Raw genomic sequence first — 26,567 nt, forward strand, 5'->3', positions numbered from 1 at the left:
TATCGTGGAAAACTTAGCTCTTTAGAATTTTAACTCGATTAAATCCGACTGACTCACATTGAGGAAGGTGAAAAGCAACACGACAGATATTAATTAAAAATCAAACTTGCTTGAAACGCATCAGTGGGAGAAACAGTTAACGTTGCAGACGCAGCTACTCCACTTTACATTGACTTCGAAAACCATCTTTCGTTTCAAGTTGACAGGGTCGGGCTCGCTGTGTCGGTTCATTAAAACAATACTTTAAACCGCGCTCCTCCTGTGGCACTCCCACAAATAACCCAGCTCCAGCAATAGGAGCGAAGTCTCCTTACCTCGCTATTTTAAAACCCTGTTCCACGTTCTCTCTCTCTCTCCCAGGGACGTCGCTTATATTCTTGCAGGTGTATAAGAGCTCATTCTGCGCTCAGGTCCTGCAGATGGAAAATTCACCGCCAGGATGCTCTCAGCACTTTATAGGCGGGGGGGATTCCGGTTGGATTTTTCCTCTGTAAATGCTTCCTGCAGAGTTGTGTATGTTAATGAAGCCGTGAGAACTGCCCCGGACAAATGCGAATGCAGCCCTGTACTTATTAAGCCTTCAGCCCAAGTTCCTGGGATAGTTTTTTTTACCCTGAACTTTCTCTCGGTCCTTATTCGTCATTGCGCGGCTTCAGGCGTCGCCCAACGCTTGCATTCGGCACTCCGTCCCACTCCCCCCTCCCCCCTCCTCCCCCTCCCCCCCCCTCCCTCCCCCTCCCCCCCCCTCCCCCCACTCCCCCTCCCTCCCCCCCCCTCCCCCCCACTCCCCCCTCCCTCCCCCCCACTCCCCCCTCCCTCCCCCCCACTCCCCCCTCCCTCCCCCCCACTCCCCCCTCCCTCCCCCCCACTCCCCCCTCCCTCCCCCCCACTCCCCCCTCCCACCCCCCCACTCCCCCCCTCCCTCCCCCCCACTCCCCCCTCCCTCCCCCCCACTCCCCCCTCCCTCCCCCCCACTCCCCCCTCCCTCCCCCCCACTCCCCCCTCCCTCCCCCCCACTCCCCCCTCCCTCCCCCCCACTCCCCCCTCCCTCCCCCCCACTCCCCCCCACTCCCCCCTCCCTCCCCCCCACTCCCCCCTCCCTCCCCCCCACTCCCCCCTCCCTCCCCCCCACTCCCCCCCACTCCCCACTCCCCCCTCCCTCCCCCCACTCCTCCCTCCCTCCCCCCCCACTCCCCCTCCCTCCCCCCACTCCCCCCTCCCTCCCCCCCTCCCCCCTCCCCCCTCCCCCCTCCCCCCTCCCCCTCCCCCCTCCCCCCTCCCCCCCTCCCCCTCCCCCCTCCCCCCCTCCCCCTCCCCCCCTCCCCCTCCCCCCTCCCCCCCTCCCCCTCCCCCTCCCTCCCTCCCCCTCCCCCCTCCCTCCCTCCCCCTCCCCCCTCCCTCCCTCCCCCTCCCCCCCCCCTCCCTCCCTCCCCCTCCCTCCCTCCCCCTCCCCCCTCCCTCCCCCCCCACTCCCCCCTCCCTCCCCCCCACTCCCCCCTCCCTTCCCCCCACTCCCCCTCCCTCCCCCCCACTCCCCCTCCCTCCCCCCCACTCCCCCCTCCCTCCCCCCCACTCCCCCCTCCCTCCCCCCCACTCCCCCCTCCCTCCCTCCCACTCCCCCTCCCTCCTCCCTCCCTCCCACTCCCCCTCCCTCCCTCCCACTCCCCCTCCCTCCCTCCCACTCCCCCTCCCTCCCTCCCACTCCCCCTCCCTCCCTCCCACTCCCCCTCCCTCCCTCCCACTCCCCCTCCCTCCCTCCCACTCCCCCTCCCTCCCTCCCACTCCCCCTCCCTCCCTCCCACTCCCCCTCCCTCCCTCCCACTCCCCCTCCCTCCCTCCCACTCCCCCTCCCTCCCTCCCACTCCCCTCCCTCCCTCCCACTCCCCCTCCCTCCCTCCCACTCCCCCTCCCTCCCTCCCACTCCCCCTCCCTCCCACTCCCCACTCCCCCCCACCCCCTCCCCTCTCCCCCCCACCCCCTCCCCTCTCCCCCCCACCCCCTCCCCTCTCCCCCCCACCCCCTCCCCTCTCCCCCCCACTCCCCTCCCTCCGTCCACTCCTCCCTCCCTCCCTCCGTCCCACCCGTCCCACTCCCACTCCCCCATTCCCACTCTCCCTCCCTCCCTCCTACTCTCACCAGCCCTGTGCTGGGATCATTGACAAAGCAACAGCTTTGATGGGATCGTTCTGTGAAATGTCAATGGGAATGTGACACCGGGCACATTGATCAAAAGATTTCCACCCCTGTGATCACCGGGGTTTGATTGAAGAGTAAATAGTCCATCACATTTGAATCATTCTGGCACTTGCTGCAGCCGGCCAGGTAGCCGGCTATTATTATGTCCCACCATTGTTTAATATTTTAAGTGGAGAGACGCGGCGATGGTCAATTATGCATGGCAGCAGGTGAGAAAAGAGCCAGTGGTCAGACATGGCTCTTGTGAGGTCGTGAGGTAGATCAAAATGCACAGTTCGGATTCTACATTTCATTAAACAGCCCATTTTAATGCCCTTCAAAGGGGCAGTAGCAAACACCAGAAAACATCTGTACCAATTGAGGGGAGGATAGTTTAGGGGAGATGTCAGGGATAAGTTTTGTATGCAGAGAGTTGTGGATGCCCTGGAATGTCTTCCCTGGGGTGGTGGTGGAGGATGAAACATAGGGGTGTTTAAGAGACTCTTCGATAGGCACATTGGTGAAAGAAAAATAGAGGGTTATGAGGTAGGAAGGGTTTAGTTTAATTTGGTAGGAATATATAGGGCAGCACAACATCAAGGCCTGAAGGGCCTGTTCTGTGCTGTAGTGTTCTATGTACTTCCTAACAGAGTTTAATTTAGAGGTCAGGCAGCAAAAGTGAGAGAATGAATAGGATAAGCTGTGAGAATGAATTGGGGTAGGAGGGAGGAGACTTTTCGGTCCGAACCGCAACCAAGTATGTGAGATGTCTACAACTTGGTAAGTGTATTTCATTGAAACCTGTCACATACTATACCTGGAACTGTTACCTCAGCATGGAGAAAAGCTTGCATTGTCTGTGATTATGAACTTTAACGTGTCTACCAATTTTTTTTGACGGGAATTGGAGATGTTGATAAGATTTCACTATTGCACAATGAAGAGCAGACGCTCAAGATAGGTGTCTACATTTCATTCTCTCTTGCCAATGTTCAGGAGGCAGGGTGAGCACACAATTGTTGAGAGTAACTTGCTTTTCCATTGGTTCAGGATGCCATTAGTTGAACATGTCAGTTTGTGTACACTGGATATTAAATCTCATATACACCACAAGCAAAAAGAATTCCAGTCCCCTTACATCCAACTGATGTCGTCAGAATTCATGGTTCTATCTGTAGTCAGGTTGCTTAATTCATTAGATTAGAGGAAATAGGACTTCTGTGCCAGCTCTGTCATTATCAAGATCATGGATGGCCTTCCATCTCAGCACTATGTTCCAACACTATCCCCATATCAGGATTGAAGAGAGTCCACTTAAAACAGGGGTGTCAAACTCAAATTCATGGAGGGCCAAAATTAAAAACTTGGACTAAGTCGAGGGCCGAACTAAATATTTATTGAAAATTTTCAACAACATCTGCATGTTTTCTCTTCTTTCAACATATGTAATGTTAAACTTTTTCTTATTAAAATAAATGTTTAATAATAGTTTTGGATAAACTATTTCCAGAAGCATTAACAAATGAGAAATAAAATATTCAGTAAATAATATTTCTCTATAGATGATTTGTCAAATGTTGCTAGTGTGCTGTCGAATAGTAAAATCTGAGGGCTATTGAGAATGTGGGAGAATAACATGATTCCTGAAACAATCAAATGGGTGACTGATTGTGGGCATGAACTCTAGCAGGGTTATTTGCCATGCCCTTTTTTCCATTGGTACAGATATCCTTTGATTTATACACTTTTCAAGTTTTATGACTAATGAGCTTGTATCCAGGTGCAGGACCATTTTTAACCAGGAATATATTTATCACTGTGACATGAAACTATTGGAAGATCGTTTTATCCTGAGATTAAAGTTCATAATCCTTACTCAGGCCTGTGTGCGGGAGGGCGCGGTTTGCGGGCGATCGGGTTGGACAAAGACAGTGCGGGGGCATCGGCTCTCGCTGCAGGGCGGCATCTCGGCGGATCAGCGGCCCCGTCACCATGAGTCGCGGATCGGCCTGCGGCAGGGAGGGTGAGTGGGCAACGGTCCTGGCGAGGTCAGGCCCGAGGCCTCCGGTTCCGGGCGCTGGGAAGTGGCCTTGGCTTCCCCTGACACCGGCCAGGCCCCAAAACCAGAGTCCACGGTGAGACCCTGCAACGTAAACAGAGGAGGTGGGGGCGATTAGCAGGCTGACGCCAATGCATTCTGGGATTTGTTGTATTACTGTGCATGCACTATACTGGCACGGCGGCCAGTGGGCCACCTCTAATACATTTTTGAAATGATCTTGCGGGCCAAATATAATTATATCGCGGGCCAAATTTGGCCCGCGGGCCAGAGTTTGACATTTGTGACTTAGAACATAGATGTGGAGAAATTTCTTCAACGAGAGGGTGGTATATCTGTAGAATTTGTTGCCACAGGGAGTTGTGAAGGCCAGGTCATTTGGTCTATTTAAGGAAGAGATTGATAGGTTCTTGATTAGCCAGGACATCAAAGGTTATGGGGAGAAGGCTGGGCAGTGGGACTGAATGGGAAAATGGATCAGCGTATGTTTGAATGGTGGGGCAAACTCAATGGGCTGAATAGCCTATTTCTGCTCCTATGTCTTATGTTCTTATGGACCTATCGAATATCTCCTCTAATTTTTAATGATCAGTGTGCGCAAAATTCTTTTGTTGTGCAAATTTTTTCTCCTGTGACAAAAGTACGTGCGCACTAAATGCTTGTGTAAATATAAACTTGAAATTGTTTCAAGATAATTTTGACACAGTCTATCTCTCATGGCTAATAAAATTGTATTGCATGTTTTAATATGATACAAGTATGATTGCATTCGACGAAATAATGTATTTAGTTAAGATTTTATTCTATACTTTGAACTATTTTTTGTTGTTCCATTAAATAAAGTATCAATAAGTATTTATTTTTATGTGATGCAATGTGTAAATAACTTGCAGTTCTTTTGTGCTTCACACCCTTTGCTACTTTTGAATTTGACATAGTGAAATGATTATTTTCAATAAAAACTCAGTAAGCTATTGACAGAATTGAAAACAGATCTTCATAAACTTTATGATATGAACACTGTCCGCCAAACATGACTTCAGTCGTGCTGCAGGTGTACAAACTGGAATAAAAAAGGTGAGGTGATGTAAATTAGTGATGGGCAAATGTGGCATTTGAAAAACTGACTAACTAGTTAACAGATACATTTAACTGAGATTATTTTCAATAAGTATAATTATTAATTACTATATTATTTTAAGTAACTAACCTTTTGTGCACACATTAATTTCCCTTGTGCACTGGTTGCAAAACATGTGCACACACGTACAGCTTAGAGGGAATAGTGGTTCCTTGATTCCCTCTATGTCCAGAACTAGATCTCTGTTCTGAATAAACATAATGACTCAGCTCTCCACAGCCCACTGAAATAGAGAATTTCAAAGGTTTTCATTATCACCATATTAAACAGCATATCCCTTATTCTCAAATTGTGCTTTCTGGTCCTAGGGTCCTCATCCAAAGGCAACATCCTCCCTGCATGAAGCATGCCAACCCCTTTCAAAATTTTGTAAAATTCAATGAGGTTTGCGCACATCCTTTTAAATTCTAAAGGATATTGTTCCAGTTTACTCAAACTCTCCTCAAGCAGTGAATCTGCCATCCCTGGAAGCTCTCTAATCAATCTTCACCCCATTCCTCTTTGATAAACACATCCTTGGGAAATTGTCAATTTTTCATTGCTTTTATGCCCTGATATGTTATTGAAATATGTCTTGGCAGGAGTGCCAAATTGCGTCTAAGCAGCAGTAGAATTATTAACGCATTCAAGTACGGTATAAACATGAGATTTATGGAGGATTGAATTATCAACTGTGTAAGATATAACTTTATGTTTTTAATCAACCTCTAATCATAACATGATGCAAGGCAGCTAACAAAAACAAATAGTCCATGGGTTCACTAACATCAACATAAAAAAACTACCAGGCCACCAGTTGTTGTCATTGGCAATATTCTTATTTACGGGTAGTTTGTTCTCTAATTTTATTTGATAACATTCCATAAAATTACATTTAAAGCACATTCTATACTTTGTACTCTTGTTGCACAAGACATGTCAGGATGCCTCCTTTCTCAAAAGAGGTTGGTTTAAGTGGTGGTTTTAATTCTTATATCCAGGTCAGAGGTGGAAAGGTTGTGTCTACTTGCTTATGGTGACAGATCACATTAGTTCACTTGGTTCCACCAATCACTTATCAGCCCCAGTCTCACTCCTGCCTTTCACCTTCTTATTCTGGCAGCTTCCTTCCACACCCTTACTCCTCACACCACAAACATCGACCATCACTTTGTCCCCCAAATGTGATCACACCTGCTGAGTTCTTCCAGCAGCTTGCTTTTTGCTTCAGGTTATGTTGGGAGTGCAGATTATTGCTGCCTACAAGACAACTGGATTTTCAATGAACATTCTTGTTCTTCATGGCCCACCAACGCAAAAGAGTGATGTAAAGACATGTACTTCATGATAAATAGGTGCAGTCATATTTCAGACACAATTATCAATCTTAGGCATTTGACACTAAGCATTACTTAAAGTTAGGGTTAAAATGCTTAAGGTTAATTTCAGAAACCGAACATGAAATTGAACTGGAAGCAAGTCCAAGGAGCTCAATGTTTCTTTCTTGTATCCTTCTCTGTTGCCCTTACACAGCAACAAGATCACTTAGCTCTCCTGCCGTGACTTAGAAAAGCCCTTCCTGAATGATTATTTTCAAAGCATGTCCTAATCGAGGGCTCAGTAGTGGAGAGGGTCAAGAGCTTCAACTTCCTGGGTGTCAACATCTCCCAAGATCTGTCCTGGAGCCTCCACATTGATGCAATCACAAAGAAGTTTTGCCAGTGGCTATACTTTGTGAGGTTTCTGAGGAGGTTTGGTATGTCACCGAAGACTCTCATAAACTTCTACAGGTGTATTGTGGAGACCATTCTGGCTGGTTCCATCATTTCCTGGTATGAAGGTGGCAATTCCCAGAACAAGAATAAACTCCAGAGGGTTGTTAACTTGGCCTGCAACATCACAGGCACCAGACTTTACTCCATTGAGGACATCTACATGAGGTGGTATCTTAAAAAAGCAGACTCTATCCTCAAAGACCCCCACCACCCAGGCCATACCCTCTTCACTCTGCTACCAACAGGGAAAAGGTACAGGAGCCTAAAGATGAGCCCTCAGCGGCACAAAGACAGCTTCTTCCCCGCTGCCATCAGATTCCTGAATTATCAATGAACCAAAGGCACTGCTTTACTTTTTGTGCCCTGTAATTGTTATTATCATTTTATTTTTATAGTAATGTAAGATAGTTATAATGTGAATGTTTACACTTTGATGCTGCAGCAAAAAAACAAATTTTGACTTATTCATGACAATAAATCCTGATTCTGATTCTGAATTTTACATATGGATTATATCACTTGGAAGCTGGAAAATGCATATCATGTATTATCAAAAGCCACCTCATTTCATATGGCCATCCATCTCTCTTTTTTATCATTGCAAGGCTGATTTCTGATATTTTTTTTCTCCTCAATGGTTAAGAAATGTATTCACATACTGCTTCAATTCCAAGAAGAAAAATCTACTTGCTTCCAAAGATAAAATGATTTCAGCATCTTGGAGGGTGTATCAAAATTTTGAAACAATTGTTCAGCTTTAAATAGTGTTAAATGCAACTATTGGCACACCATACAGTAGCCACCAGCCCTCCACCCCATTCAACCCCTCTGCCTTGCATATTTGCCATTTCCTTCAGTCCTTGTTCTTGCTAGCTGGGCAAAACCAATGTTACATCTGTATTTACTCATGACAATACAGGTGGGCATTTATTTCATCAGCTCTGTGCCAGTTCCCAGCAATCCCTATGACATCATTCTCTCACGTCCATCAATTCCACTTCACCCTTTTGTGACTTTCCTATACCAGGCAGTAATTTACAGGAGCCAATTGCCCCCCCCCCCCCACCCAAGTATGTCTTTGGTATGTGGTTTACATTTGTTATCTGTTTACAGTTCTTTATTTGTTTACATGTATATGCTGTACAATTTTTTTTTGCACTACCAATAAGTGGTAATTTTACCTCGTCCACAAAAAAGAATCTCAGGATTGTATGTGATGTCATGTATGTACTCTGACAAGAAGGGAACAGAAGCAATCTGCAGTATCAAGGGAGAACATGCAAACTCCACACAACACTCACAGTCAGAATTGAACCAAGGTTCTTGGAGCAAGTTCTTACTGTATCAACTATCATAACATCCACGCAAGGATTTTACTATCAGATAAACAAAGGATAAGAACATAAACAGGCCACATTTGTTTACATCTTCCCAACAGAGTAATATGGGTTAGTGAAGAATTTTTGAAGCTAAAGTTTAAACCAAAGTGCATTGCCAATGGATGGAGAGAGAATTGCAGCATTAATCTCATTAGTGAAATATGAAATTTAATGTTCATTGAATCCTAGATTAGATGGCAAGTTTACCAATGGCATTCTATTCAAGTATTTAATGAAATCTTCCTTAAAGTTTAATATTTGAGCTCATTTGGACATGAGAGCATTGAAAGCCAGTTAAATATTTTTATTTCAACTTGATCTGTGTTATCCTCTTGCATCTTAATATTTATGCCTCATATTATCAACAGCCCAAACAGATTACATATTTCATGATGTTCACAAAATAATATATTTTCCCCATGTGAAGTTAATGAGCATTTTTAAGCAAAAACTAGGCATTTATATCATTTTTAATCTCTGTTACGGATACTGCTACATGTAAAAAGACAAAATGACCTTGCTGCTTTTCAGCCTAAGATTAAAGGCCTCTCTGAGATTATTTTATTTCATTATTTTGTTTGAGCAATTTGATTGAATTCTACAGAATAAATATATTCATTTGTACATTTTATTAAGCCTATTTTTTTTATCATTTGCAATTTGAATAATGGATTGCTATGGCAAGGTTCCTCAGCATGAAGATACAATGGAAGGAAGAGTAAAGGCATCTTGCTATCTTTGGTTCTTCTGTGGATTGGTTAAAAAGACAAGGGAGTTACCACACCTGGAAGAATTGTGCTCCTGCTGGTTCAGGCCATTGTCCTTCGTGATTGGATGACGATGATTAGAAAACAGACTATTGGTACATATGCACCAAAATTATTACGTGCTGCAGCCAAACAGATACTTCAAGTTAAAAAACAACAGTATACATTAAATTAAAAATACATCAGGAACACAAAAGGTAGGTGGTTATTAAATATTTATTGAATATTGCATTTTGGATTGAGTTTCCAAAAGGCCCCTGCTCCAGGCAGACAGTAAATATTGCATTTTGGATTGAGTTTCCAAAAGGCCCCTGCTCCAGGCAGACAGTAAATATTGCTCTGTTCAGTCTAGCTTCTGCATGTGGTTCATCACACATTTATTTGTAAGGAGAAACTGTGGCTGTCTGACATTTCAAGCATATATGGTTCCAAGCTGAAATAACTGAAAGATGAAAAACTGAGTAATTCAGCAACTCTGTGATGTCAAAAGTAACACAGACAAATCAAATTAAATAAAAGATAAACAAAGAAACACTAAGTGGCTGGAGTGCTTGTGGTTTTGACATGGATTACATTTTCTGTTTAAAAAAAAATCTTTTCACAAAGACTGCCCCACTGGTCATTAGTTCACAGGCCCCTTTAGTGTGCTGCAGGTGGCTGGTATGGCCTACATATTGAACACAATTCACCAGAGATAATGGAAGGACTTGGTCCAGCCTTCTCTTCACCCAGGGCATGGAAATGGTCCAGATGACGCTGGCCCAGCATTCTCTGACTTGGAAGTAAAACATGAAAGTCTGCAGACACCATGGTTGAAGTAAAAACAGAATGATGGAGAAACTCAGCAAGTCAAATAATATCTTTCACACAGCAAAGATAAAAGCATATAGGTGGCATTTCGGCAGGTATACATCAGCAGGTATCCAAACAAAAAAGGTAAGAGAAGAGGTGTAGGAGAGGTGCATGGTCGCAAAGGTAGGAGGTAATAGGTAGAGAAGGGAGGGAGGTCACAGGAGAGGAGGGATGGCTAGGTGATTAGAGAGGGAAGAGGTGAGGAGCTGAGGGAAAGAAGACAAGGGGAAGGGAGGGGAGGGCAGAAGGGAGAGCAGGTTATCAGAGAGTGGAAAAGTCAATGTTAATGCCTTCCAGCTGGTGTATGCAAAGATGGATAATCAGGTTCCTCCAATTTACAGGTGGTCTTGGTGGGACAGTACATGAGGCCATGGATAGTCATGTGAATATGGGAGCGGGACAGAGAATTGAAATGGTTGGCCACTGAGAGGTCCCTGTCACTGGTGAGGACTGTTGCTTCGCTTGAAAGACTGTGGTGAGAGGGGATGTATGGGTGCAGAGTGTGGCACCCTCTGCGGCCACAGAGGAAGGTGCCAGAGGGGGTGGGATGAGTCCACAAGGGAGTCATGGAGGGAGCGGTCCCTGTGGAAGGTAGAGAGGGGAAGATATGTCTAGTAGTAGGATCCTGTTGTAAGTGCTGGAAATTCTGGAAGGTGTTGGGTGTGGAGGCTGGTGGGGTGGTAGGTAAGGACAAGGGGAATCCTGTTTTTGTTGCATCTGGGGACAGAGGTGGCCAGGGCAGATGAGCAGGAAATGGAGATGTGGGTGAGAGCTGAGTTGATGGTGGTGGAGGGGAAGCCATGTTTGTGGAAGAAGGCAGACATTTCACAAGATATGAACTGGAAGTCTTGGGAACATATGTGGTGGAGATATGTGGAGAAATTACGAGAAGGGAATAGAATTCTTTCAGGAGACAGGGTATGAGGAAGTGTAGTCAAAGTAGTTGTTGGAGTTGGTGGGTTTGTAAAATATGTCGGTGTCATCTGGGATGGAGGCAGAGAGATCCAGGAAGGGGAGTGTGCTGTCGGAGATGGATCAGGTGAATTTGAGATCGGGGTGAAAGTTGGCAATGAAGTGAATGAATTTAATGAGCTCATCATGGGTGCGTGAGGCAGCCCCGATGTAGTTATCAATATAATGGAGGAAGAGTTAAGGGGCCTTCCCATGTAGACTTGCAGCATGGATTGCTCCACAAAACCCACAAACAGGCAGGTTCAGCTGGAACCCATGAGCGTACCCATGACTACTCCTTTCACTTGGAAGTCAAAGGAGAAATTGCTTAGAATAAGGACAAATTCTGCCAGGTGGAGGAGGGTAGAGGTGGAGGGTGACTAGTCGGGTATCTGCTCCAGAAAGAAGCAAAGTGCTTTAAGATCTTCTGTATGGGGAATGGAGGTATAAAGGGATGGAGATGGTGAAAATGAGATGGTCCAGTTTGGGGAATCCTTGTTTCTTCTGTCTATCTAACTGTATCAATTATTTCCTCTCTTGAGTCTACACCATTACTCCAAAATCCATTGAGAGATAGTCCCAAGCTTCTTTGACTCCACACAACAGCTCTCAGACACCTCCTCCTACTTAACCCTTCCATAAGTCTCCACCACTGTTCACCAAGCCACCATCTCCAATCTCATCACCTTAGGTCACTTCCATTTCACTGCCTCCAACCTTGTTGTCTCCCATCCCCACACTGTTCTTCTATTTTTGGCACTTTTATTTATTGGGATGAGATTACTTTTAACTTGTTCGTTCCTATCTCCAGCTCTGGTAAACTGACCACCATTGCTCTATTGTTGTCAGTGAAAGCACAGAAATGCTGGAGGAACTCAGCAGGTCTCGCAGCATCCAGAGGATGTAAAGATATATAACCAATGTTTCGGGCCTGAGCCCTTCTTCAAGTCATGAGCAAAAGGCAGCCAGGCACCTGAATTAAAAGGCTGGGGAGAAGGAAAGGAAAGCCGGGGAAGGAGCACAGGCCAACAGACAAAAGGTGATAATTGGACATGGTTAAGAGGACAGGAGAGGAAAGGTGAGAATTAAAAGGGGGATGGGGTGGCTCTGTGAATATAGATCTGGAGGAAAGGAGATAGAGGGAAAAGGAGAGAGAGAGAGAGAGAGAGAGAAAGCTAGACAAAAGGAGAAAAAGGGATAGATTGGGTGGGGGGTTAACAGAAGCAGGATAAGTCGATGTTGGATGGTGCCCATTCAGAATATGAGGTGTTGTTCCTCCAATTTGCAGGTAGTTTTAGTAGGCACTTTTAGATGGCCAAAATATGCCTGATGTAAAGCCGCATATTTGACCTCTATGCGACTGTTGGGAGGACACCTGAAAGCACAGGGGGTGCCTGCGAGGCGCACTTGGTAACCCTCCTCCGGGAGGGATAATTGCCAGAGGTCCAACCAGCCACCTGAATGCAGCCGCCTGAAAGCGGCTGCTGAGGGGATGACAATCAGCTGGTGAGCGCCTGACAGCCCCCCTACCCGCTGCTCCTACACCCCCACCGGGCATTGGATGTCAAGGCAACGGCAGCTAGCGTGGGCTGTCAGCGCTGGGGCGGCCGGCGTGGGCCGTCCCCACACTGATCCCACTGCCCCACTCTCACCCCACAGGCCCATATCAGTCCCCACATTGATCCCACTGCCCCACTCTCACCCCACAGGCCCATATCAGTCCCCACACTGATCCCACTGCCCCACTCTCACCCCACAGGCCCATATCAGTCCCCACACTGATCCCACTGCCCCACTCTCTCCCCAGAGCCCTGTGTCGATCCCCACACTGATCCCTCTACCGCGCTCTCTCTCCCCAGAGCCCCATATCAGTCCCCACACTGATCCCACTGCCCCACTCTCTCCCCATAGCCCCGTGTTGGTCCCCACATTAATCCCACTCCCTCCCCACAGCCTCGTGTCAGTCCCCACACTGATCCCTCTGGCCCGCTCTCTCCCCACAGCCCCAAATCAGTCCCCACACTGATCCCACTGCCCTACTCTCTCCCCATAGCCCTGTGTCCGTCCCCACACTGATCGCACTCCCTCCCCACAGCGTTGTGTCAGTCCCCACACTGATCCCACTGCCCCACTCTCTCCCCATAGCCCTGTGTCCGTCCCCACACTGATCGCACTCCCTCCCCACAGCGTTGTGTCAGTCCCCACACTGATCCCACTGCCCCACTCTCTCCCCACAGCCCTGTGTTGATCCCCACACTGATCCCTCTGCCTCGCTCTCTTCCCACAAACTGTGTCAGTCCCCACACTGATCCCACTGCCCCACTCTCTCCCCATAGCCCTGTGTCAGTTCCCGCACTGATCCCACTCCCTTCCCACAGCCTTGTGTCAGTCCCCACACTGATCCCACTGCTCCGCTCTCTCCCCACAGATTCGTGTCGATCCCCACACTGATCCCTCTGCCTCGCTCTCTCCCCACACCCCTGTGTCAGTCCCCACACTGATCCCACTGCTCCGCTCTCTCCCCACAGATTCGTGTCGGTTCCCACACTGATCCCACTCCCCACTCTCTCCCCACAGCCCCGTGTTGGTCCCCACACTGATCCCACTCCCCACTCTCTCCCCACAGCCCTGTGTCAATCCCCACACTGATCCTACTACCCCATGCTCTCCTCACAGCCCTGTATCAGTCCCCACATGTAGGGTAGCCAGTGCGGGCTGTCAGCGCTAGGGTGGCAGGCGCAGGATGCTGGGGCGGCCGGCGCGGGCAGAGCAGTGGGATCATTGTGGGGACTGACACGGGGCTATGGGGAGAGAGCAGAGCAGTGGGATCAGTGTGAGGCCCGTCATGGGGCTGTGAGGAGAGAGCGGGCCAGAGGGATCAGTGTGGGGACTGACACTGGGTGTGGGGAGAGAGAGCGGGGCAGTGCAATCAGTGTGGGGATCGACATGGGGCTGTGGGGAGAGAGCAAGGAAGTTGGATCAGTGTGGGGACTAACACAGGGCTGTGGGGAGAGCATGGGGCAGTGGGTATCAGTGTAGGAACAGCCCATGCCAGCCGCCCCAGCTCTGACAGCCCAAAGGGACAGGAGCTGGAGTGGCCGGAGTGTGCTCTGAGGCACCTCCCGTGCAGCTGTTCCTTTCTTGTGGCCATTCCACAGGTCTGAACCTGCTTCTGCAGGCGCATTCTTGGCGGAGAATGCACCTGAAAGGGGTGAGTCTGGCAATGCATGAGGCCATGGACAGACATATTGGCAGGGGATATAGCTACTATTGATTGATATTATTATCTCTGTGGATTGATATTACCTCTGCACTTATATTCACATAGTCTGGGTCAGCTATCTATATTCTCAATAAACTTGAACCCATTGAGGCTTTTCCACCTGTTCAATAATATACTTCAATCTGCCCAACCTTTAAACTTGTGTTTATTGACTTCCAGTTAAGCAATACTCTAATTTTTTTTGCATATCTCCCTGAGGTCTTGCTCATCTCTATATCTGTAATCTTCTCTTACCCTGCAATACTTGTGAGGAGTCACATGATGGAGTAGTGGCCGGTAGGAGAATACCAGCCCTCTCCAGAAAAGAAGAAAAAAAGTGAAGAAAAAGCAAAGCCCCAGATACACAAAACACAGCAAATAAAAAATAAAGGTGTGGAGAAAATGTCACCCAAGAAAGAAAATCCAAAAACAACGGGAAGAAAAGAAGAAGGAAAGACGCCGGAAGAGAAAGGTGAAGGCCTTACCTGCACAAAAAAGCAGGGACCCGCCGTGGAAAGAGGAGCCTGCTCCCCAAGGTTAGTGGAGACCCCGCAGAGTCTGCAAAAATGGCTCACTGAGCCAAACAGAGGTGCGCAACTGTGCATGACAAGGAGAACACTGACGGGAGGGGAACCAGCTGTGGAGTGAAACTCCACAGCACGAACAGCTGAGAGATGCCCGACAGCAGGGCTCCCAGCTGGAAGATAAAGCAACGGGAAAGGGAGGGGTGAGAAAGAAAAAAGGAAGCAAGAGACACAACAGATAAGCAGCCCAGAAGAAGAGGACCAACATCAATAAACCAGGAAAAAAAATACCCAACAAACTGAGACAAGCAGCTCAACAAGAAAGTAAGAAGAGACACAGATACAAGGAAGAGAAATAAAAGACACAAACCCAAGAGCAGACACAGAAGAAGAAGAACACCAAGCTCTGCACAGAGGAATAGGAGGTAAAATGAATGGACAGCACATAGATAAAAAAAAATTTCAAGAACAAATGAAAGCATTAAAAGAATGACTGACACTAGAATTTAGTGAAATGAAAAGAAAAATGAAAAGTACAGAAGAAAAAGTGAGTAGAATAGAGCTGATCATAACAGATGTAAGGAAAGGATTAGAAAATGTGGAAGAATGTGTAATGGCGGCAGAAATGGAAGTGAATGACTTAAAAAGAAAATTGGAAGAAAGTTACAAAAAAGTTAAAGAAACATAGGAGTTGTTAGCTCAGAAGATGGATATAATGGAAAACTATAGTAGGCGAAACAATATAAAGATAGTGGGCCATAAGGAAGATGAAGAAGGCAAAGATATGAATTTATAAAAATATAGATCCCAAGGGTCCTGGGAATACCAGAAATGCAGGAAGGAATGGAAATAGAAAGGGCACACAGAACATTAGCCCTGAAACCACAGTCACAACAAATATCAAGATCTGTTTTAGTAGAATTTCTGAGACACATGACAAGAGAAAATATATTGGAGAAGGCAATGAATAAAATTAGAGAAAACAAAAAACCACTGGAATACAAAGGTCAAAAAAAAATTTTCTACCCAGACATAAGTTTTGAGCTCCTGAAGAAGAGAAAGGAGTTTAATGCAGCAAAATCGATCCTATGGAAAAAAGGCTATAAATTCATGTTAAGATATCCAGCGGTGCTTAAAATAGTTATCCCAGGGGAGCAAAATAGACTGTTCTCGGATCTGGAGAAAGCACGAAAATTTGCAGGACACCTGCAGAACAGAAAGAGAGATGAAAAGATGTAACAAGAACAAAGAACAATGACAAACTACATATAAAAATGTAAAAATAATGTATAAGTAAGAACTAAAGGAGGGAAGAAAAAGGAAGTAAGGGGGGGGGAACAGGGGTTAAAAAAGAAAAAGAGAAGAAAAAGGGGGAGTTTTGTTGTAATGTGAAGATAAAAGTCTTTTTTGGAGGGGGTTGGGTGAGAGAGAATAACAGTCACTGCAAAATCAGTTGACTCTTGCAAATGGGTTCGCAGTCCGAATGGAGAGGGGAGTTGTGGTTGCCCGGCAAGGGACAAGGGGTGACTCAGAGAGGGGAGGGGGGGAACACTTGGGGTTGTAGGAGTGGTTGAACTATTTTATGTTTTAGAAGTGTTGTCATACAGTGCGTTCAAAAAAAGAAAACTGAGAAATGAAAATGGGGAAAAGGGGAAAGGTGGTGGTGAGGAAGTGGAAATGAGATGTAAACAGAGTATGAGATGGCCATGTTGAACTATATGACTATAAATATTAATGGAATACATAACCAAATCAAAAGGAAGAGGCTATTAAATTTACTGAAAAAAGAAAAAAATAGATATAGCATTCGTGCAGGAAACACATCTAACTGAAGTGGAACACAATAAATTAAGGAGAGACTGGGTAGGGCACGTAATGGCAGCATCATATAACTCAAAAGCCAGAGGTGTAGCTATATTAATCAATAAAAATGTACCAACCAAAATAGAGGAGGAAATAATAGATCCAGCAGGGAGATATGTAATGATAAAATGTCAGATATACTCAGAACTCCAACTGCATGAAAACCAACAAGGTTGGGTCAGATACAGCAATGCGCTCTCTGAACCCTTCTCCATTAACAATGGTGTGAAGCATGGCTGCGTTCTCGCACCAACCCTCTTTTCAATCTTCTTCAGCATGATGCTGAAACAAGCCATGAAAGACCTCAACAATGAAGACGCTGTTTACATCCGGTACCGCACGGATGGCAGTCTCTTCAATCTGAGGTGCCTGCAAGCTCACACCAAGACACAAGAGCAACTTGTCCGTAAACTACTCTTTGCAGACGATGCCGCTTTAGTTGCCCATTCAGAGCCAGCTCTTCAGCGCTTGACATCCTGTTTTGCGGAAACTGCCAAAATGTTTGGCCTGGAAGTCAGCCTGAAGAAAACTGAGGTCCTCCATCAGCCAGCTCCCCACCATGACTACCAGACCCCCCACATCTCCATCGGGCACACAAAACTCAAAACAGTCAACCAGTTTTCCTATCTCGGCTGCACCATTTCATCGGATGCAAGGATCGACAACAAGATAGACAACAGACTCACCAAGGCAAATAGCGCCTTTGGAAGACTACACAAAAGAGTCTGGAAAAACAACCAACTGAAAGACCTCACAAAGATTAGCGTATACAGAGCCATTGTCATACCCAAACTCCTGTTCGGCTCTGAATCATGGGTCCTCTACCGGCATCACCTAAGGCTCCTAGAACGCTTCCACCAGCGTTGTCTCCGCTCCATCCTCAATATTCATTGGAGCGACTTCATCACCAACATCGAAGTACTCGAGATGGCAGAGGCCGACAGCATCGAATCCACGCTGCTGAAGATCAAACTGCGCTGGGTAGGTCACGTCTCCAGAATGGAGGATCATCGCCTTCCCAAGATTGTGTTATACTGGCCACCGAGACAGAGGTGCACCAAAGAAGAGGTACAAGGACTGCCTAAAGAAATCTCTTGGTGCCTGCCACATTGACCACCGCCAGTGGGCTGATATCGCCTCAAACTGTGCATCTTGGTGCCTCACAGTTCAGCGGGCAGCAACCTCCTTTGAAGAAGACCGCAGAGCCCACCTCACTGACAAAAGACAAAGGAGGAAATACCCAACACCCAACCCCAACCAACCAATTTTCCCTTGCAACCGCTGCAACCGTGTCTGCCTGTCCCGCATCGGACTTGTCAGCCACAAACGAGCCTGCAGCTGACATGGACATTACCCCTCCATTAATCTTCATCCGCGAAGCCAAGCGAAAGAAGAGAATGAAGAGGATCAAAAGTTTATACAAGATTTTTTTTGAAGATTGTAGATACACAGGGGAATATATTGATAGGAGGAGACTTTAACCTTAATTTGGATTCAAAGATGTATAAAACTGGACAAAAGACTAGCAGAAAGAACAAAGTAGCCAAATTTATGGTTAAATCAATGCAGGAAATGCAACTTTTGGAGCTATGGAGGAGACAGCACCCAAAGGAGAAGGAATACTCATATTCAAAAATATGGGTGAACCTACACATATGAGGTTTCCAGATACATTACCTGCTACAAGAACAATGTACTCTCACCCATGGGAAGACAAAATGAATTCGCCACATCATTGATCCAGCTACAGTCTCCTTCTTTGCCCAAGAAGGAGATTAAAACTTATGATGATTACCACTTCAGTACCAATCGTTCATGAGATTTTTTAGACACAATATTGAAAACAAGTGCCAAGATCCTGAAGAATGTTTTTATTATTTGGAAATGTTTACAAAAGGAGACAGCCAAAGGAACTAGTTAAGTAAAGATTCCACCTGCATTGAATTCACCCATCGTTATTGAATGAAGATCTACCAGGACCAATGCCTGAAGAGGGCACACAAAATCAGTGAACCGGTGCGGACTCGAAAGGCCAACATGGCCTGTTTCCACTCCGTAAATGGTTATATGGTTATATGGTTATGGTTATTCGAGTTGATCCTGCAATACTTATCATATCAGCACTCCCATTCTGAATACTTAACCATCTCGAAATGTCAATGCTTTATTATTGATGGCCATGCCAAGCAATTAAGCTCTGGACTTAATCTCTTATATCCCTAAAAGCCATTGTATCGCTATCTCTTTTTTTCCACTTTAAGTTTCTCTTAACACCCATTCTGTTCTGATATCTCTTATCTGTTAAATATTGTTCAATAGTTTCTGTGAAGGGCTTTGAGTGTTACACTACAATAAACATATTGCCAGTAACTGTTTTCTCAGAGTCAACAGATTGATAACTGCACAGATAAGCAATGAAGTATGTGGATTGCTGTTTTTTGAATTGAATACAAATGAGCAACAATATTGAATCTTACACATTTCATGCATGCTGCAAAATAGCTTGCATTGATCTCCATGAAAAATTCTTGCCACTCCTTTCACATAATGAGTTAATACACCGAGCATTAACAGATTGCATAAATCCCTGAGCAAAGTCCATTTGGCTTTCCTAAATTCACATTGAAACTTCTTTATGCTTTCCTGATTATGGTAAACCCTGGCTTTTTACAGGAAACAAGTGTCAAAAATACAAAACATTGTGATGTATAAATGGATAATTAAACACCTGGAGTACGTGTGATGGACTGAACTACATTCACAATTCTCTGCCATTTCTTGCGATTTTGTGCAGGGCATTTCCTGCTTTATCCTGATAGGATGCTTTAAGTCTTCCATTTGTAGAAGATGCTAAGGGATGCTGGTTGTAGTATCCTGTAAGTCAGCATCCATGTTGATATATTATAAGTACCTTGTGACTATGCAATTATGCTAAGTCATTAACTTGTTTGTTTTATATCAATGATCTATTGCAATAATTAGTACCCAAGGAATGCCTACTATTACCATAAAATGTAACCTCTGTTCAGCTTTGACTGAACCACCTTGGAATGTGACTTGACCATCATTTTGTCCATGTGCTATGTGAATAAAGCATGAGTTTTAGATCTCACTCTATCAAAAAGTCATTCATTACTTGTCTCTGCTCTTTAGACGGTGTACATTAACTGCTGGAGCTACAAGTTTCTCCAGGGGACAAAATTGGCAAAGAGGACTTTTAAAGTACCCACAATGGCAGTTTTTGGTAATGTTGGTTTTTTTGAGGAGATTGTGGAGTCTTTTGAGGACTATGTTAATCGTATGGATGCCTTTTTCAATGCCAATATAATTGCTGAGGGCAAGAAAACGAGTTTATTTCTTGCAAGCGTGGGACCGACGCAAACCAGTTGCTGAAAAATCTGTGCAGTCCGGACCAGCCCAGCAGAAAGGAATATGCAATCTTGCAGAAGCTGCTAACTGAACATTTTAATCCGGCGCCTATCGTCATTGCAGAGAGGCATAAGTTTTGGACGGCGCAACAGGGAGATAAAGAGTCCCTGGCAGACTTTGTCGTCAGACTGAAACAGTTGGCTTCAACTTGTTCCTTTGGCTCCTTTTTGAAGGAGGCACCCTGAGACAGACTTGTTTTGGAACTACATCCTGTACTCAGTGACATCTTCTTTCGGTTCATGATTTGACATTTGATGACACAAGGGCTAAAGAAATCACTGATGAGATGGAGGGGGTGGCAAACCAGGACTACATGAAGAAAGCGCCTAGCGGGGGGCATGGCGTGATGGTGTAGGGAGACCAAAGGATGGGGTCATTAATCCAGAAACTGAGCAGCTATGCCAGTGCTCCATCAATTCTGTACTCGGGTGGTTCACCAAGCCAATATTCATGGACAGTGATTACCTAGCATGTATGAAAGATAACCTCAAACATCTATTGCCAGTTTTCGATGATGGAGAAAAAATGAAATAACACCTCCTGGCAGAACTACTCAAAACCCATTTAAAAGTTTTTAAATTTTTTTTTATAACTGTTAGCTATACTGTTGAAGTACTTTAAAAATAGTTATGAGGAAGACTAAAGCTCAAATAATTTAAAAAAATGGCTACTAAACAGCCAGTAATTGTTGAAGAAACTCGGCCTACCGTGCATATGGAGCTTACGGCGTCGATTTCAATACAGCCTCAGCCGCAGCAATCGTTGACAGGTAGGGTCCATTCCATGCTGGCGCCATCCCCGCGTACAGTCGTACAAGATGGCACCAGCGATCGACACTGATCTCCAGATCAAGAGGCTTCATCGCACATGTGTGCGACATTTCAAATGGCCAAGGCTGCGGGGGGACCCAATCTCCCTCAGCCGTGCTGACTCCCATTGCAATGGAGGAAGAGGAGGACATCACTGGAATGGAAGAGGAAGAGGATCAGCTTGTGGAGGAGGAAGTAGGCTTGTTTGGGGGTAGGCCTGTGTTGAGGCAGACTTTTAAGCTTAAGTCTGACCCTTCTCATTCTAATATTGCTTTGTCTGATATATCCAAGCAAATGGAGAATTTGGTCATGCAGTGGGCCAAGGGTTCTCAGTAGTCAAGGAACAATTGATTCAGATGAAAGGTGAAATGTCTGATATGAAGGGTGAAATGTCTTCTCTTAAAAAGGATGTTACAAAGTGCCTGAGAGCAGTGGATAAAGTTCAAGAAAAATTTAAGAAGATTGAAGATGCATTTCTTGACTGTAAAGATGATGTGGAGCAGTGTAAGTAAAAGATGGGACAGATGGAGGATTCATTTACTAGTTGGGAGATTCAGAAGAGTGATTTGTTGAGGAAGATTGATGTTTTGGAAAATCAGAGTCGGAGGAATAATGTTAAAATTGTTGGTGTCCCGAAAGATTTTGAAGGCTCAGGTCCAGTTCAATTTTTTCAGAAGTGGATTCCTGTGGGCTTATTTCCCAAGTGGCTTGGAATTGGACAGAGCTCATTGAGCAATAAGAAGGAAACTACTTCCAGGTCAAGCGTGACGATCCATTCTGATTCGATGTTTGCGTTATCAGGACCGAGAATTGTTTTTGAGACTCGAAGAACAGAATTCTAGACATAACCAGGGTCCTTTTTTTGTTAAGAATAATAGTCTTTTCTTTATGCTGATTTGAGCCAGGCTGTAATTAAGCATAGTAAAGAATTTAATTCAGCTAAAGCTGTTTGAAGGGTTATAAATTTGCTTTTTGTTATCCTACCGTGTTAAAAGTTTTTATGGGGATTATCAAACTCAGTTTTTTAATGATGAAGCTGAGGCTCTTACTTTTGCTCATTCTTTGCCTGTTAATAACCAGGGCCAAGATCAATTTTGGTTCTGAAAGGGAAGAAATGGGAAGCAAGAGATGGAGACTCAACAGTTAATTGATATTGGTATTGATGATAATCAAATCAACCGTGATTTGGAAGCAGCTTATCATACTTGAATTGATTATGTTTTTTTTCTGTATTTGTTCTGCTCAGGGGGAGGTGGTTTGACTGTTAATCCTTCCGAAGTTGTCGGCCACTTTGTGGCACTTGTTACTCCTGCATAATTGAGGGGGGTACTACACTGATTTGTTGAAGATTTTTTTGGGTTTTTTTTTTTTAATTTTTTTCTGTCTTTAATTGAGGAGATCTTTGTTTATGTGTAATGAAGCCATGGGGGGGGTATTTCCCCACTGAGGGTGGTAAATATAGCTTATTATGGCTAATTTAATATTAATGGGCTTAACAGTCCGATTAAGAGAAAGAGGGCATTAGCTTATATTAAAAAGTTGAAAGTAGATATTGCATTTTTGCAAGAGACTCATTTGACTGAAAATGAACATCAAAAATTAAAAAGAGATTGGGTTGGACAAGTTATAGCATCTTCTTTTAATTCTAAACCAAGGGGTGTTGCTATTTTAATTCATAAGAAGTTTTTTTTTAAAATTGGATTCAGTTTTTGAAGCTGTTGGTAGGATTTTGAGTGTTAATTGCAGAATTATTTCAGAATCTTGGACTTTAGTGAATGTTTATGCTCCTAATATAGATGATGAACTTCCTTTTTTTAATTTAAATCAAGTATATGATAAAATATTGGAGGTGATTTTAATTGTTGTTTAGATCCATTGTTAGATAAATCTCCCAAAATGGTAGTTCGAACAAAAATGGCAAAACAATTAATGACAGTAATGAAAGATGTGAATTTGGTGGAGATTTGGAGGAAATTAAATCCTAATGAGAAAATTATTTTCTTTTTATTCATCTCGACATGATTCTTATTCTAGAATAGATTTATTTTTAGTATCAGTGCAGTTACAAGGAAGAATTTTAAAAGCTGAATACAAGAGTAGGATTTTGTCTGATCATTCTTTGTTATTAATTACTTGTACTCATTCTGAAGTAGTGGAGAATGTGCATAGATGGAGATTTAACTCTATGTTGTTGAAAAATTCTGACTTTATAAAGTTTATGAGGGATCATATACAGTTGTTTTTGAAAATAAATGTAGATTCGGTTGATAGTAAATTTGTTTTGTGGGATGCCTTGAAAGCTTATTTGAGGGGACAGATTATTAGTTATACAGCTAAAATAAAAAACAACATTTGGCTGAGACTAATAAACTAGAGAAGGAGAAAGAGACTTTGGAAAAAGAATTACAGCGGATGCTACGGAAACTAAAAAAGTTTGTTTAACTAATTAGAAATTGCACTATAATTCATTACAAACATAAATTTGAGAAGTTATTGCAGAGGACTAAACAGTGTTATTATGAGTTGGGTGAAAGAGTCCATAAAGTATTAGGATGGCAATTAAAGACTGAACAGGCTTCTAGGACAATAAATGCTATTAGGCATGATTCGTTAATTACTTAAAAACCTCAGGAAATTAACAATAATTTTGTTTATTTTATGAGAAATTGTATACTTCCGAAGTATTGGAAAATAATGTTAAAATCGATACCTTTTTGTCTGAATTGGCTTAATCGTCTTTAAGGGATACAGAGATCAAAGATTTAGATGTTTCTTTTTTATTGTTATAGAGGTGAAGGATGCTTTGTGGTCAATGTCTGGTGTGAAATCTCCAGGAGAGGACTGTTATACTTCTGAATTTTATCAAGAATTTCAGAATTTATTAATTCCTATATTGATGGATGTATTTGAAGCAGGCGACAGAGACTGGTTCCTTTCTGGATTCTTTTTCTAGAGCACTTATTACAGTTATTCCTAAGAAGGATAGGGATCCATTGAAAGTGGGCTCCTATAGACCTATTTCTTTATTGAATGTGGATTATAAAATTGTTGCCAAGGTTCTGGCTAATAGACTAGCTAAACATTAACGAGATTTGATTCATGTAGATCAGGCGGGCTTTATTAAAAATCGGTATTCAGCAGACAATATTGTGAAGATGATTTCTTTAATCAATACTTCTCAGGGCAATCTGGCCAACCTGCGGTAGTTGCTTTGGATACCGAAAAGGCCTTTGATTGAGTGGAATGGAGTTTTTTTGTTTAAAGTGTTGGAAAAGTTTAAATTTGGAATTTTTATTAGCTGAGTTAAGGCTTTATATAAAAACCCTTCAGCTAGAGTTGTGACAAATGGACAAGTGTCTTCTTCGTTTGTATTATCTAGATTGACTAGACAGGGCTGTCCTTTATCACCAGCTCTATTTGCATTGGTTATTGATCCTTTAGCTCAGTTGATTAGACAAGATGGTAATATTAAGGGTATTAAGGTGAAAGCAGATAAATATAAAATAAATCTATTTGCAGATTATATTTTGATATATTTATAGCAACCTATGCAATCTTTGTGGAGTTTACATGCAAGACTGGAACAATATGGTGAATTATCAGGTTATAAGATTAATAGGGATAAGAGTGAAATAATGCCTTTGGCTGATACGGACTATTCATTTTGTAAACATATTGCAAAATTTAAGTGGTCTGATCGAATTAAGTATCTAGGAATTATAAATAGATGATAATTATAATTATTTATATGAATTGAATTATTTACCTTTATTGTCTAAAATCAAATATGATTTAAACTGGTGGAAAGATTTACCAATAACATGATAGGACAGGTAAATTCCGTGAAAATGAATATCTTTCACCGTATACAATACCTTTTTTAGTCTATTCCATGTAGATTTCCCAAAATTTAAAAAAATATTTGAATGCTTTGGTGAGGACATTTTTATGGAAAGGTAAAATGGCAAGGGTGTTGTTGCAGAAATTGACTTGGAAATATGCTTTAGAAGGATTGCAACTTCCTCATTTTCAGAATGATTATGAATTGGTGCAATTGAAATTTATTAATAGAATGTTTGAAGTGGATAAACCTTTGGTTTGGGCCAAGATTGAATTGTCTCAGATTAATGAGAAGAGGATTGACCAGTTTATTTATAAGTGGAATTCTCAGCTTTTACAGAGTTTCAATTTACTGGTGTTGAAGCATTTAATGGAATGAGGGAGTAAGAAGAATTAAATTATAGGTACTGAAGGTAAAATTTCGGCTAAAGCTCCTTTGTTTCAAAATAAGCTTTTTTTCTTTTTCATTAAATAATCAGCTTTTGAAAATGTGGGAACAGAAAGGTATTAATTATGTAGAAGATTGTTATGAAGCTGGGTATTTTATCTCATTTCAAAGAATGAAGGAAAAATCTGAAATGTCTTCAAATACTCTGTTTACTTATTATCAGGTTGGAGCCTTACTGTTGGATAATTTTGGGCATACGTTACGGTTGCCTAGGCGGTCTAAATTTGAAAGTTTACTTTCTGAAGTGGGTAAGAAAGGATTTACATCTGAAATGTATGCCTTATTACAGCATAAAATGTATAAGCCAGATATTTATAAATCAAAGTTAAAATGGGGAAAAAAAGATTTGTTTATATCTATTTTTCAGGATGATTGGATAACTATATGTGGGGATAGTATGACTAAATTAGTAAATGTAAGATATAGATAGGTTCATTATAATTTTATACATTAGTTATATTTAACTCCTGAGAAGCTAAGGAAATATGTTTATTTCTTCTGCTCAAAGATGCTACGTGCCACGGATGCACAGAGAGAGGACATATTCACTCGATGTGTTTCTCCTCAAAGCATAGTCACGAGAAGACAAAATTTGTTGAAATTGCTTCTGACAATGACTCTAAGACTGAAAGTGCACAAACGCATAAGGCCCTTCAAACCCATTAAACGTTCAACATATGCAATACAATAAACCCATCACACAATGAAAATAAACAAGAAAATTGTGTCATCTACTTTTACACACTGGGTCAGTTAATTTCGTCTTCTTCTCATTCTATCATTTTAGGGGGTGGAGGTCCACGGTAGGACTTCTCTGTTGTGTTCCATGTACGGATCCCAAATTTGTTCAAATAATGTGACTTTATTTTTTAAATTATATGTTATTTTTTCCAATGGAATACATTTATTCATTTTATGCACCATTGCTGTACTCTCAGGCTCTCTTCTGATTTCCAAGTTGACATTATATATTTTTTTGCTACAGCTAAGACTATCATAATAAATCTTTTTTGCGCTTCATCCAGTTTGAGGCCTAATTCTTTACTTCTTATATTACTTAGAAGAAAGATCTCTGGATTTTTTGGTATGTTGCTTTTTGTGATTTTATTTAATACTTGATTTAGATCTTCCCAAAACTTTTTCACTTTCTCATATGCCCAAATTGCATGTACTGTTGTTCCCATTTCCTTCTTGCAGTGAAAACATCTATCTGATAATGTTGGATCCCATTTTTTAAACTTTTCGGGTGTGATATATAACCTGTGTAACCGATTATACTGTATCATACGTAACCTTGTGTTTATTATATTCTTC

At 43.3% G+C, this 26,567-nt stretch overlaps 1 protein-coding gene across 5 annotated transcripts in view; it reads right to left on the bottom strand.

Moving 5' to 3' along the window:
* LOC138739243 (serine protease 23-like) overlaps positions 1-26,567 on the bottom strand; it is a 51,551-nt gene that overhangs the window by 18,971 nt on the left and 6,013 nt on the right. For 3 of the 5 annotated variants that reach the window (XM_069890902.1, XM_069890897.1, XM_069890900.1), the window contains exon 1: positions 315-620. The exons of 1 other annotated variant lie outside the window; for it this stretch is intronic. The gene's annotated coding sequence lies outside the window, so the exon portion shown is untranslated. Of the gene's footprint in view, positions 1-110; positions 265-314; positions 621-26,567 lie in introns of those variants that run through there. One more of the 5 variants, XM_069890898.1, reaches the window with a different exon arrangement.

This window comes from Narcine bancroftii, chromosome 7 (genome assembly GCF_036971445.1).
Source record: "Narcine bancroftii isolate sNarBan1 chromosome 7, sNarBan1.hap1, whole genome shotgun sequence".
Taxonomy (NCBI): Eukaryota; Metazoa; Chordata; class Chondrichthyes; order Torpediniformes; family Narcinidae; genus Narcine; species Narcine bancroftii.